The 15152-nt window shown below is 39.8% G+C and overlaps 1 protein-coding gene across 1 annotated transcript in view; it reads left to right on the top strand.

Annotated features, from left to right (window-relative positions):
* Positions 1 to 15152, top strand: part of KIAA1217 (KIAA1217 ortholog) — a 354487-nt gene that overhangs the window by 93493 nt on the left and 245842 nt on the right. The gene's annotated exons all lie outside the window — the stretch shown is intronic.

Below are 15152 nucleotides of genomic sequence, written 5' to 3'. Positions count from 1 at the left end.
GCATTTATGATATAAAGTATGTGTAATGTAAAACTTCACACTTAAAAACAACAACATACCCACTTATATATTGGTTTGTAGTTCAAATGTTACCTTCTTAGCCAAGGGAACTATAACCCTCCTTTCTGCCCCAAATGAACCACAGTTCTAGCACATGATTTTTCAGCCTTCTTTGGTGGTGGCTTTAGATTCCTCGATAGCGGATTTACCAACGTATGTAATGTTTGCAGTTGAATTTAAGAAATAAGTAAATAAGCTCCATTTGCTCTTGATTTTTCTTGGTGATGTTTCAGTGGTAATCCTGTCTGACCATATTTTTAAGCATGTCAGATATATGCTTACATAAGCACGTATGCCCCGAAAACTTACACTACATAGTTCAGCAAGGCATTTATAAAACTTGCAGAATCTAACCACTGAACATACAAAGGTTCAAAGCACTTGAGCTTCCATGCTGCTGGCAAAATAAGAATAGCTCTTGAATAAATTCTACAAAGAACTATTCTTTTTAAAAAGAAATCCTTGTGGTTTTGTGGAGAAAATATTATTCCATTTAGTTAGACAGTTTAATATGTTTGAGTTCCATTTTAAGCAAAATATATTCATTCCTTTAAAATTCTAAACATTCTGTTTCGTAGCTCTTTCTTCCTAAATAACATTTTTTTTTCACAGTCTATGAAAGAAAGAAGTCAGAACAGTCGAGATCATACCATCAGCTTAAAAACCTAACTCATCCACAGATAATGCCAAAGCCATGAACATAACTTCCAAACTGTTGAAGTTATGTTGAAACTTTGTCATTTGGTGTGTGATCCTAGCCTAGGGGAAGTGGTGTCATAGGAACCTTTTCCTCTAATAGAAAACTCTCATTTTTAAATCTATTTGAAATGACTTTAAGGTAAAATGCATTTAAAATAGGTCTGTAAATAATGGAATATCTGTTTTCAGAAAAAGAAACCTACTGCAGTGAAAAATTAGTGTAAATGCATCATTTTATATACAGTTTGGAATGTTTTGTGTGTGTGTGTTTGTAAGGGATTAATTTAATTGCGTTATGCATTCCTTAAGATCGAGACACGATTAGCTATGAAAATTGTCCACCTTTGTTGTCAGTGTTGCAAACAAAGGGTCAGTGCATGAGGACCGTCTGAGGATGGGTGCTGGCCCCAGCGCTGACAGGGGCTCGTGCCTTGAGCGGGTCTCGTGGAGGGGAGGAAGTCGGCCCACTCTGGGCTACAGGTGGAGAAGTAGCACGTAGGTGGAGAATCATGGATAACCTGTCTTTCTACAAGCTGTATATTTTTGATCAATGAAAACAGAATTTGGAAATGATCTACAAAGCACGTGGTTTCCCAGTGTCCAGAGCATTACAAGTTGCTGTGCTGACTTGGGCTGTCCTCTTACCTGCTCTGCAGCGTGGATTTTGGGGCGTCGTGAGGGGTCTGGAGCAGCGGTGCGTTTGCGCTGTGACAGCCCAAGTAGTTTGGCCGCAGCATCGAGGGGTTCAGCATGGGCTAGTTGCTGGAGTGGGCTTTCATGCAGGTTTTGAATAGGTTTTGCAGCACATATCGTGTTCTCAGATTGGTGGCTGTGCTGGCTTGTTTAAAGCTTATTTAGGTATTTTTGGTCAGCACCTTAGTCCAGCCATGCTTTTGAGATGGAGCAAGAGGTAAGAAGTGAGGCTGTGCTCAGCACACCAGGGGCAGTTTGTCCTATAAGTGCGGTGGGCAGCTTTTCACCCACTCCAGGGAGAGCTGGGCACTTTCAGAAATCCTGGTTCTCCATTTAACACAGAGACAGGAGTTTACAGTGAGTGCAGGAAAAAATAAGGAAAAAAGATCAAATTAATGTAGCTAAAATGGATGCTAAATAGTTGAGCTTTTTTCTTACAGATCAAAATTCACTGCCTCTTTACATATTAAAGTATCAGCTTAAGTTTATAGTTTAGCCTTGAAATGGCTCTGAGAATACTTAATGTTGTGTAAAGAATTGGTCCTGGGCAATATTCACTTATTCTCTCTCTCTCTGTCCCTCACACACACATATTTCATGTTTATTATTATGGTGGGTCTATTAAATGCTGCTTTCTTGTGTCACTGATAGTTTACATTAAAATGTTTTATAATTACTCGTAATTCAAATCATAATTAACTGAGTCAAATGTCAGGAAGTAGTTTGTCCATATGTTCCTGCCTATTTCAGAGATTTTCTTTGGTTGGAATCAATAGTAATAGTCTACACACATAAAAAAGAAACAACCCTTTTTCTGACCTGAATTTTAACTTTTTCCCACATTTTTCTTATCTAGGTGTCATTATTATAGGAGCTAGGTTTCTGCTCATGTCTTAAAGATCTGTAGCAAGTACAAAGGCAAGTATTTATGCCTGATTCACCTGACTGTCTTCTATGATTGAGTTCCTGGGTCTGGGGATGAGGAAATAACAGTGAATGCCATTTGTCTTAAAGCTTTCTGCACTGTCTACCACGATATTCTTTTATCCAAGCTGTGCTGTTATGGTCTGGATGGGCGGGTGACTAGATAGGCAAAAAAATGATTGTATGATGAAGCTGTAAGGGTTGTGGATAATGCGTAGTGCTCTGCCTGGAGGCCTGTGACAAGTGGGGTACCACAGGGGTCTGGCCTGGGTCCTGCCCTGTTTAACATCTCTGTCAGTGACCCCGAGGAGGTGACAGAGTACATTCACATCAAGCTTGCAAATGACACCCAGTTTGGGGGGGCCAGTCGATACAGGGCTGCCATCCAGAGGGACCTGCTCAGGCTGAATGAATGGGCCAACAGCAACCTCATGAAATTCAACAATTACAAATGCAAAGTCCTGCCCTGGGAAGGAAGAGCCCCTTGCTGTGAGGCAGGCTGGGAGCAGCCCTACAAAGAAGGCCATGGTAGGCAGTGAGCTGGGCAGGAGCCAGCTGGGCGCCCTGGCAGCAAGGAGGATCAGCAGCACCCTGGGCGCTACGAATGGGGCGCAGCCAGGAGATCAAGGGGAGGGATCTTTTCCTCTGCTAAGCACTCATCAGACCTGATACTGTGTCTTGTTTTGGGCCCCCCAGAACAGGAAAGGCATTGACAGACTGGTGCAGGCTCAGTGGAGGGCCACAAAGCAGGTCAGGGGCTGGAGCACTTGCCCCACAAGGAGAGGCTGAGGGAACTGAGCTTCTTCAACCTGGAGAAGAGGTGCCTTCAGGGAGACCCAACAGCAGCCTTTCGAATGCCTGAGAGAAGATAACCAAGAAGATGGAGCCAGGGTCTTTGCAACTGTAGGTGGTGAGTGGACAAGAGACAAAGGACATAGACTGAAATAAGAGGTTCAGACTGGACATAAGGAAAGCCTTTTTTGCCCTGAGGACAGTCAGGCCATGGCACAGGTTGCCCTGGGAGGTTGAGCAATCTCTGTCCTTGGAGGATTTTAAGGCATGACTTTAGAAAGCCCTGAGCAACCTGGTCTGACCTCATAGCTGACCCTGCTTTGAGCAGGAGGTTGGATAGGGGACCTCCTGAGGTCCCTTCCAACCCAAATTATCCTGTGATTTTAAGCAAAATATTTCCTGTAACTCTAGTTTTGATGGTCTGTTATGTGCTGAGTGATCAGCCTAATGTCTTCTACCTATGCCTTTAGCACCTCAGGTCCTTGCAAGGTCTCCTATTCAGCTACCACTCTGGCCCAAGACCCTTTTGCGGCTGAGATCGCAGGGGATTTGCTGCATGTTTGCAGTGCAGGCATTCCTAAATAATCAGTGCATATCTTTCACACTTCACTACCCCTTTTTTGAGAGTGATTTGTGCTGTGTATTATCTTAAAAGCTACTGCAAAGCTTGCGTGTAGAGTCACTTTAAATGAATAAGCATGGATTATTTTTTTGATCATTGATTCATGTGCTGCTGTGGTATAGGAATGACATAACTGGCTAAACATGAATAACTTTCACAAAATAAAGAATGTATCTAAATTCTGACATGGGGTGCTGCCAACAGTTATACCATCAAAGACTTACTGTTGCTTTTTGCTAAACTTGAAGCTAATCAAAAGTTAATGGATTAATTGTAATTAAGGACTGAGAGAATTGAAGATTCTTTATCAAAGTTCCTGAATTCTAGTTGGTGAATAACAACAATTGATAAATGCAAGCCTATTGATTTATCCTTTATCCTAATTGCTATTCTGTGAATAAAATGGGAAATTTCCCCCAATTAATAAAAGGTTGCTTTGAGGGTCTAATTAACTGTTCTCTGAATGCTTCATTCAGCTGAAGTTAAATTTCTCTGACAGTGATGCAACTTAAAAAAATTTCTTCTGTGTAACATAAACCACGCAAGCATACATTTACTTGGCAACCTTGTATTAGCTAGCAAATGGAAAGACTTATGGCTGAAAAACACAGCTGCACCTGTTGTTTTTGCTGAACAAATCACCCTAAAGTACACAATCACTCTAGCATGACACTTTGTCATTTGTACTACCAGAAAAGTTTTTCTCATCAATAGCATGTATTTCTTAGAAATGACTAAAAGCACACAGTCTCATGAAGCCTAGCTGGTATATTTATGATTTTAATAGGGTCATATGGACCATCTGTCAAATAAAGCAGACTTTGATTCATGACTAATATTAGCTGTAAAGAAAAATGTCTTAAATAGGGTTTCAGTTTGGTTTTATTTTTTCCAATATGTCTTACGGAGCTAAATTCTGATCTGTTCTTTGCAGGTTGCATGTGTCCATTAGCACTGTGTTGAAGTTTGACCCTGCTTTTTATAGTAGCCAAAATAAAGGATTATCCAATTATAAACTTTCTAAAAGTAATGGATGGTATTCATAGTTGTGGTCAAGGAGGCTTCAGGGGGATCGTGTTTATATGTCACTTGAGCATAGTTTTACATGAATTTTATGTTTCGCTGAGCCCAGGCTGTAGTCCTGAGGCTTGCTCAGTGCTGTGCAAGCCACGAGCAACTCCAGCAAGGGGTGAAGGATGCATGAGCTACCAGCTTCTCCCCTAACTCGGTGTCAGGTGCACATTAAGGAAAGTGTGTAGATGCTGCTACTCCGGAAAGTCCCTGGGGCAGTTCCCTGCGGATAGCTGCTTCGCTTATTTGAACTGTATCAGCCTGAAGGCCTGTGCTTTGGTGGCATGAGGGGCAATACCTGGAGCTCGGCTGAGTTCAGCGTGGAAGTCTCTCTACACAAAACTATTGCTGTAACAATTTATGAGGCAATAAGATTTAATGATATAGTCTCTCCTACTTCAAAATATACCTGTTATAGTACAGCTGTGATATTTGGCAGAACTTTTTCTCTCTTTCTTTTATCCTAATCTCTACCTTTTAATTGCTGACTCTTTCTTTTTCCTTTTTTTCCCTTCTTCTCTATCCCAAATTGCCTCTCAGTCCATAGCAGCTTCTGCAGGCTGGCCCAGCAGCCCTGCTCTCTGTGAATGCTTGTGAATTTTTTCTCGCAGTTGTATCTCAAGTGTAACCGATGAGGGATATCACCCCTGTGAACTGTGAGACTTCCTTTTCAACAGGATTTGTAGCACATTTAACACAGTAAAATCTGATACCTAGTAAAATAGATGGGAAGAACGACCAAAGGAGTGACAATAACTATGGAGTTCAGTGACTGATATAGGGACGGGACCAAGTCTGAGGAAGCATAAAGTAGCAGCTACTGTAAGATCATTAATACATGCTGTAGCACACTTGGGAAGCACAGGTTTAAATCCTGAATCTGCACCAGAGTCTTGTTCTGTGGTTATATTTGGCTAAATTAAAATCTTTAACTTCATTTGATTATAGATTCCTAAATGAATGAATTTAATTGATAGCCTGAAATTTGTGGTGCCAAGGGGCAAGTGACTGTGATCTTATTAGCTGCAGTATGGGCAAACAGACATATCCCTGCTAGTGGCAGAAGATGGCTAATTTGTTTATGCCAGAGAAAATTATGGGGAAGTTTAGGAGGAAATCTTAAGGCAGAAAATGTTCCAAACCCTTGCTAATTAAATAAATTTTCTTCTTTCTGTTGTTGTGTAATATTACTCTTGAACAGTATTAAGATGTGTGTCATAGTACTTGGCAAGTGACTGAAAATGGGATTGTTTTATTCAGTCTAAGAGGCCTCCAGAGGCAAAAGACATTATTTAAGGCCTCATCCTTACACCTGGAGAGGTTACCTGCTTGAAGCCACCCTGTGGCCACTACTTCCATTTTCACTCTATTTTATGACGGTTAGCATTCCATTGTCAATATATGTAAAGGAGAAGGCAGTGGTTTTGTTTATGTTCATGCATTATTTGGGAGCAATTTGAAATCCCAATTGCAAAAGTTAATGTTGATGTGGGAGTAAATCATCTACAAACTGGTCTTTAAAGACCAGCAAAAATGGAGAAGATCCTTTCAACTGTCCTAAGTTAAACGTGGAAGTTACTAAGATCGTATTCATCCCCCTCAAAGTAGTTTTTACTTAAGTGAGAAACCCAGTTTTCTTGACGGAAATTATTCAAAACTTTCCCCTATGCAGACCTTTTCATTGAAAGGCCTTCTAAGGACTATTGAAATGATGGACATTATGAAGGGTTGCTCTCAGAATTCAGGACATTAATTTTTAATAGCTTCTGAATTATTCTGTTTATTTTATGGCTCATATAATAACATGGGTAGATCTGGTGGTTGTATTTCAGTGCAGGGAATTCAGGTCCGTCCTGCTGAAGCCTCCCTTGTAATGGCCTGGTGCCCTTTAGTAGCACATCATGGCTTAGTGGAGTTGAGTTATTGTCTTTCCTCTTATTTTTCCTTTCTCCTTTTTTCTTTCTGTCCTTCTGATGTATTTTTAATTACACATACCTGTCTTTCTTCTCTTTATGTGGCAATCGTTATGTCATCATTTCTATTTCAACCCTTTAAAACCAACCAAGAATGCATTGAGGTTAACTTTTTGTTTGATTTGATTATAACAACAATACAAACAAAACCACTTTATATCAAGGTGATATAGTTTTACCTTCTTTAGTCATTACAGCCAACCAACAGACCACTAACAACAGCCAAATCACAGAACGCTGCTTGCTGAAGTTTATTAAATAATTTACTCTTTGGGAAATTAAATATGCAGTGAAAACATCCTTTTACCAATTTCCATAACAGTTCTACGTACAATAGGTTCAAATGCTAGTCATCCAGTGTCCTCTTTCTTTCGACCTGTCTTAACCTATTTTCACAAATGGTCATTGAATCTTTTTCTAAAGAGATTTTATGCGTATGTATTGTACTTGGTATGGTCACCAGTTTAGTTTTCCACACAGATAATAGTTTGGGTAGTTAATAATGTACTTCACAGGTCCTTACGGTTTGATGGTGGAATTATTGGTTCTTTTCTAAGTTTTTTTGGCTGGAAAGACTGCTATTTTTGCTTTCTTTGCTTCATTAAAATCTACTATTGTCTGTTGGAATTGGGTTTGATCACTGTCTTGGGTTTTCCCTTTATGCGCATGATAAGCAATACCTAATGATGGAGACTGGAGGAGTTATCAGAGTGACTTGGACACCACTGCAAATATGTGGCAGAAATAAAGAAAATAACAATTACTGTCTTCCTAAAGCATGCTCCATGCTGCAGCCTTTTCAGACTTAAGTGCTAGTAATTGGGATGATTTGTTGTCATTTTTGTAAATAAGGCAATGACTCATCAAATATGCAAATGAGGATATTAAGTCATCTGCATAAGATTTCCAGATTTCTGAATCTATAGTCTACAAGTATGGGTAGAGTGAAAACACGAAATATCTTTCCAGATGGCTTAAGCATGTGAGGATGCACTGCCTGGGCCTTTTAAGGAGTAATGGTAAACTCGTATTACCTGAACTATCATAAGTGACTTCTGGTTGCAATTTTCTTTATTGTTGTTTAAACAAACAAGCTAATCTCTTCAGAGTTGCTCAGACAGCAGGGGATTAAATAGCTGACTGTAGGCAATTTGTTCAAACCCATGCAGTCAGCATTACAGGACTAAGGTGCTAGGAGCAGAGCAGCTGACAGAAGGGATCTAATTCAGCACCAGTCACTTGCAGTTTTGACGCATAAGAGAACCCTCTGCATAATAGATGATGTATTGAGTTAAGCAAGAATACTGTGCAGAAAGTAAAACTTACTTTAGCATCATCATGGAAATCTTAAATGGGAATTATAAGGAAAGAGATTTTTCTTTTTTGTGGCAATCAGAAATACACATGCAAAAATACAACTTTCATGCTTTCTCTCTTTGTCTCTCCCCAAACATCAAACAAAACACAAAATTGAGAGAAAAATCAACAGATGAACTTACTGAAATATTCATTAATGAGTCTTTGAAAAATTTGTGTTTCACAGATAGGCAAATACATTTTTATTCTGTGATTAGCTCAGTCATCACTCCCATGGCTGCAAGAAAAAGGCACTTGAATGTGAACTGGTGCTGCATAGTGCTCTCTTCCTGTGCCTGTTTACAGTTTAGAAAATGACACTTTCTAATTATTTTTTTGTTATAAAATAAACATGAATTCTGTTCGGAGTTGTTCTTTTAACACTTGATTATGAAGAGTTCTGTATCTGTTTGCTTATTTCTGTCCCCGTTTTCATAGGCCTGTGGAGATTTTTCTTTACACACAAAGCCTGTGATGGACAGAGACTGTGGTATACTCCAGCCAAGAGTGCCAGAGCTAGAGGTGGGCCTAAGACAGCTCCTGTTTCTCAGCACAGTCTTCAGAGCGCTCCCAAAGGACGATCCTTATCCTCCGGTTCTCTTTCCTTTGCAGTTTGGCTCCTCCTCATGAGAGCTCCCACTGCAGCCTCCGTTCCTGAGGATGCTGTTCAGTGGGACTTCACTGGGATGAAGAATAGCCAAAATACTTCATTTCCCCTTATGGGACGTGAAAGGTTACCCAGTAACAACCACAGAGGGGGCACTTAGCCCCACACCAATTTCTGTGAAAGGAGAAAAATCTGTCCTGGCTCTCAGTGAGGTGGAGGAATCTTTACCAGGATCTTCCAGCACAGAAGCAGACTAGTTGTTCGTTGTCCCTGTTATGGGTTTGGCACAGGTATGAATTGGCAGGAGAATTAGTTCCTGCGCTGAGCTTTAAAGCTTTTGTGTTTTGTCTTATCATACATGTAATTAAAAAAAATCATGGTAAGTGCAATATTTTTCTTTTGGATAGAGACTTCTGTCTCTGCAAAAATTGTATGATATCTCTGATGAGTCTATCGACAGTTCAGATGCATGTCTGACCTTCTCTGCAAATATAAATACGCATGTGTAGTAGATATCTAATAAACAAACCAAAACTGTATGTTAGAAATTCACAGCTGACATGAAATAGCAGTAAAAAATGAGATTAGTTGCCCCCCTTTTTTAAACTTTATTTTCCATTGTCATTTGCTCTTAGGGAATGCAGATGAAGGAGGTGGGGAAGTACTGGACCAACAATTGGCATGTCGTGTTTGGTTCTTTGTTGATCATAAACCGGTTAAGTTAAATAAACTGAAAGGGGTTACGGTAGGAGCTGACGGCTTAGCCAGCGACCAGGTCAGACATGCGTGCTGAAGCAGTACGCAGCTGGCTCAGAGGGTACCGGTTCATCAGGACAGCGAGCAGATCTGCACAGCTGCAGTTTGTCCTCCTTCCGCCGCTTCTTTCCCTTACTGCTTTTGCCCATGTGGGTGATGAAGCCCTTAGGACAGCAGAGGAACGTTGGAAACAGTGAAATGGTGTATCAGTGCCTTCCCATATGAGCAGCCCTCTCTTAGCCAAGGTTTGCGTTTGTGTCTTGGGACATCCAGTCTGTTCCTGTTTCCTACTGCTTTCCTCTTCTTCGTTCCCAGTTTTCATTCAAAGCATTGTATGGGCTGATTTTCTGTAAGGCCTGTATATTTTCTGTAAAACTTTTAAGCTCTCCATGTTGTATCTGTGATGTGTCTTTCCTTTATTAAGAGGCATTAGTTTGAAAATGGGTAGTGCATAAAGGACTAGAGAAAGCTGTAGATACCCTAAAACAAATTCAGAACAAACATTTGAAACTTACATTTTCTCCTGAGTAAAATGTCAGTGTAGGGTTTCATTTTGTTCCTCTTCCTATCCTTATTGTAGAGGCATTAAAGACTAAGGTAGGCATAGCTTCAATTACATAATTTCAGAAGAGAATTTGAAACTTCAGCACCTCTCTCTTTTATTAAAGACTACTAAAACTAGAAATTTGACAAAATGTATTTTTGTGCATATCCTTAGAAAACTTCAAGAATCTAATGTGAAAGAACTGCACATGTGGAAGCATTCATATGTTGTTTAACAACGTGGTAACAGTAACAATGTGTTGTGAGGGGGAGACTTATGGGGTGTTCTTTTAAGGATCCATTAAAGTTAACTTTTTATTTTATTTGATTAAAACAGGGGTACACATGAGACCACTTTGTACTAAGACTATATAATTTTAGCTCTCTTAGTCATTACAGCCGACCAATACATCGTCAAGAACAGCCAAATCACAGAACACTCTTCAGTAGAGTTTAGTAAATGATAGACGCAAAGAAGAAGTCTCTGAATTTTTTGTTGTTCTGTGCATGGTTGAGGTATAGGAAAAGGTAAAATTCTGCAAAAATAGTATTCGTTATGAGGTGCATGGGCAGCTGCTCACAACGGATCACTCCTTCTGGAATTGCTTAGTGAATGTCATCGTCTTAGTGGTATAACGTACCCAAACCTGCCATCACAGTTGGCATCAGCTGGAAATATGAGCAACAATCTTGGTGAACTGTTCAAACGTTGCCGGATGTGTTTGCACACAAATGTTGCACTGCTTTTTCTTACACACGGTCCATCCCATGGGTGGATGCAGTTACGTGTGTGCAAGTGTGCTAAGACTTGTATAGCTATTCACATGGGGAAGGGAATCAAGTATAATAGTCCAAAGGAACCTTTAAGACAGAGCACATATGGACATACTAGGGATAGTGGTGGTATAACTACATTGGTTTAAAAGGTCATAACCCTGATATAGTTAAATGTATGTAAACATTATATTAGTAGGCCACAGACCTATTTGGTAAATGTAGGACTATCTAGGTATTAGACCAAAGCCAAATATAAGATGGAGAAGTGATACAATAGTAAAAAGAATTCATTCTGCCCTTACTGATGGTATTTCTGGTTTTGAGGAAGAGTAATGCATTCAGACTCCACAGCTATAAAGTCATCTACCTTTAAGAAAGGTTTTGTTATGGTTGCTTAATTTTCTAAAACTTCAAGAAAATGAATTAAAACAGACCTGAAGGGTTTTTTTCTGAATTTGATGGTGTATTTTTTTTTTAAGTCTTGGAGCTGAGATTGAATTTTTATGGCTGAGTAGTAAATCTTTGGAACAGGGTTTCCTGATAGAAATGACAACTCAGCTTTAATTATAGCATCTTCTAGGCAGCTATTATATTACTGCAGGACCCTTAACAGACTGGGGTTTTTTTAAGACCATATTAAAGAGTAACAGGACTTTCCATAATTACAGCTTTCTTTTTTTGTGGGGGGGAGAGGGGGGAGTTCAGCTGCCATTGACTGGCTGGGTTCCTTTTGCATGGTTTTCTTTTCCAGAAAAAATGTTTTTAGAGTTGTGTGAGGTGTTTTAAAATGGGTCTCAGTATATTGAACATGAAGCCTCTTCTGTATTATGTATATTGTACAACTGTTTCAGTAATCGTATGGAGGAAAACAAAGTACTGGCACATGCTTCTAAGAAAGCTTTAACATCTGCAGAATGAACTCCTCACAAATTTTGCATGCTTCAGTTACTAGAAGATGTACCTCTCTGAAGCATTAAACTTTTTTTTTTATTACTTTGCATACCTATCTGTGATTTGCATCTGAAATTGTTTTCATCACTGATCTTGTTCTGTGGCTGCCTATACATTTATTTCTCATTTTGCACTGAAAGCATTGTGCCATCTGGTTACTTGCCCAATTTTGTAGAGAGAAAACTTCATTAATTTAGGGTTTTAACTTCTGCACCTGCAACTTCCATTTACTCAAGTAGCAGTTGTTGACTCTCAGTGGTTTAGAATCAGCCTGCTGGATTTGAAATGTATGTGTATGTATGTCTCTCTCTTCTTTTGATAGTTGCAGGTCAAAAGATGGAGAGGGTTTAGTGAAAGAGGGTGAGGAGTGATCTTTAATCTTTTCCTACATACTGAGAAAATGCCACATATTCGACTATACGGGATCAGCTACCTATTTTTCCTGCTTCGCATGCAAAGGTTGCCCTCCTCTATCCAGCCCTTTATGTGAGAATGTAAACCAGAACTTCTTGGGTGCCCAAAAAAGGAAATTTCAAGCTTTGCAAATGCTTTGTTTGGATTAATAACATCTCTAGTCATGTTTCTTCTGTCCGGGGGCACAAACGTTACTTAAGTTAATAGCAGTATAATAACCTATTTAATATGCTATGGTAAAAATGCCTTCTGCTAGCTAACTTGTAACAAATTCTTGTTGTCATATTTCAGGAGTAATTTATTTTCTAGGCAGGAATGAAGAGACTTGTATTTTGAAACTAATAGGACATGGTTTCGAACAGCGTATGGAAAGTATATGGTATTCTAAAAACATTAGTTGTTTACATGTACATGGTTATCGGAAAGAATAGGCTACATTGTTGTTCCACTGATATCAGTTTCGACTGTGTAAGGCAGTGACAGAGCTTATTCATTGACCCAAAGCAGGAGAAAACTTCCCACAGCACTTCACGAAAACCTGACAAATTGGACTACTTTGTTGCTTAATGGTATGTTACATCAATATGATGTGTGCTTCCTGCATAGCTCACATTGGATATCTAAATCTAAGGGAAAAGGGTTTTCGTTTTTTTGTTTGTTTGGGTTTTTTTTAAGCAGTTTAAAAGAGTACCTAGGGGCTTCAGAAAGCTTGGGAGTTAATGAAAGACTCAGTGCCCGGGAGCTTCTCGAGCAGCCTGTGGCGAGGCAGGGGGATGGGGAGCTCCTGGCCCCTGGGGAGCAGATGGGGGTGGTGGGACAACAGACCTTTGCAATCAGGGGTGAGGCCGATGGGGAGCCAGCAGCCGCCCCCAGCCACGTGCTGTCATGCTCTTTCACCCCGTGATTGAAGTGATTTAGTGTTTCTAGATCCAACCCCAAATGCTAAGCAGCCTGTGCTTACGTTCGTTTTTTTGGAAAGACCTGAGGTGTAGAAGATGTTCATGGCAGTGACCACTAGCTTTGCATCTCAGCAAAGTGAGGGAGAGCCTTTAAAAAAACAAGCAAACCCTTTTTGAGAATGCCGTATCGTGGATGATAATAGGCCAAAAAGGAGTAACGAGCAGGGAGGAAGTAAATCCTGCCATAAGGGGAAAGCAGGTGTGGGATAGTTTATCCGTTAGGACATGGAGGAAGGAGGGCTGAACAACTTTTGGACAGATTTTAAGATATTTATGCATTCATATTATATCTAGACTCTGGATGTATTTTGAAAATACCACTAGGCAACTGATCACTCTTCAGATATTACCAAAAAATGTAGTCTTTGACTGACCAGAGTTTTCCGGGAATTTCAGGTGTTGAGAAAGTAGTAACGTATGAACAGTGTATGAATTGTCTCACTTCTTTTTACTAATGTCTCTGGTTTGAAACAGAGATCTTCTTTCCTGGCAATAGCACATATTAGTCAGGACATGGCTGCTGTCTCACAGTGCAAAAAGTGTCACTTGCTCCTCCATATCCAAATGGACAACAGTTAGGACTTTTCCTGCCAGAAGTGTGGGAGAGGGTGATGTTCCCCTCCTGTGAAACCCAGCTCTTGTTGCTGTTTTACCATAGAGAGAGCCTTAGGAAAAACCTGCATTCATGACGTCCTCATATTGCGTAGCAGTTACATTATTTTGAGATTATGGGCAATGTGACCGCCTGCTTAGACTCCTGCTTCACAAATGAAGCTGCTGTTTCCAGGAACACCCTGCTTCTGCTAAGAGTGCTCAGTTAGGATGAACTGGGAATATGCAGTAATTTCAGTGGCATTTCACATTAGCGGTATTAATTCCAAAGTTGAAACACTGTCATTTATGTTGTCAATCAGAACTCAATTTTAGATCGCAATTATCCTGAGTCTGGGAGAATTAAAAACCATATATGTAATATGAGAGACATTATTATTACTACTTAAAAACTGTTTTTAAACATGGAATTTTATCATTTTGTAAAGATGTATTGGCAGAAGATCTTGATAAAAACTATGTTAGCAAAACAGTCTAGGATCTTTAGAGGGAGTGTAAAAACAGACTTGTTTATAATTCATTGGCAATAAATAGCAAACAGATACAAATAACTGCCTTTTAGTATCTTCTCTAAATGTAGAGCTTTCTCTTACTAACAAAAAGTGCATGCAATACTCCCAAGAGTAAGACAGTACTTCTTGGGCTCCGTACAACTGAGCTCTCACATATGTATTGACTCTTCACTTTTTCTCTGCCTACCGCACTTGTTCCTCACTCCAGTCTCGTGGTTAATTCTCCGTTCATGTTGTTGCTTCACTTTGGTTTCTGAGCTGTTTTCTGCTATGTGACCTGCTGCTTCTGAGCGCTGCTAATCAGTCTGATGTTATTCTCCTGCCTGTCAAGTCCCTCCTTGGGAGCTGAAGTCTTCCCACTTACTTAGAGCTCCTACTGTGTTGATAAAATAAACCACAGAATATTATCAATATTGTGGCAAGGCTTGCTATATTGCACTTAATCAGTCCCTTTCTTAATGGGGCAACAGAGCAATAGACAGTATGCTTTATAAGGAAGCACGAACAATTACCTCTTTAATGTAGGATTCTTGGGAAAAAACCATGTGGAAATAGCATGCAAAAATGTTTTATTGCATTGCACAATTACCATCTCAGAAAATCAGGAATGTCTGCAACAATTGAGTCATATTTTCCCATTAAGCTTTTCTCCTACATAACTACCAGTACTTAGCTCTTGTAGTGTTGCATGGCTTATGTTTGTTCTAGCTTTGAAATAGTATGGTCCTTCATACAATAATGTGGTATACTGGTTGCCTGGGATATTGAAGAATACATTTTGAAATTCAGTGTAGAGATTTCATTGTAGCTGTAGCTGTGATGTTTTCCTCT

Source organism: Dromaius novaehollandiae, chromosome 2 (genome assembly GCF_036370855.1).
Source record: "Dromaius novaehollandiae isolate bDroNov1 chromosome 2, bDroNov1.hap1, whole genome shotgun sequence".
NCBI classification, from domain to species: Eukaryota; Metazoa; Chordata; class Aves; order Casuariiformes; family Dromaiidae; genus Dromaius; species Dromaius novaehollandiae.
This window is presented reverse-complemented; position numbering and strand designations above follow the sequence as displayed.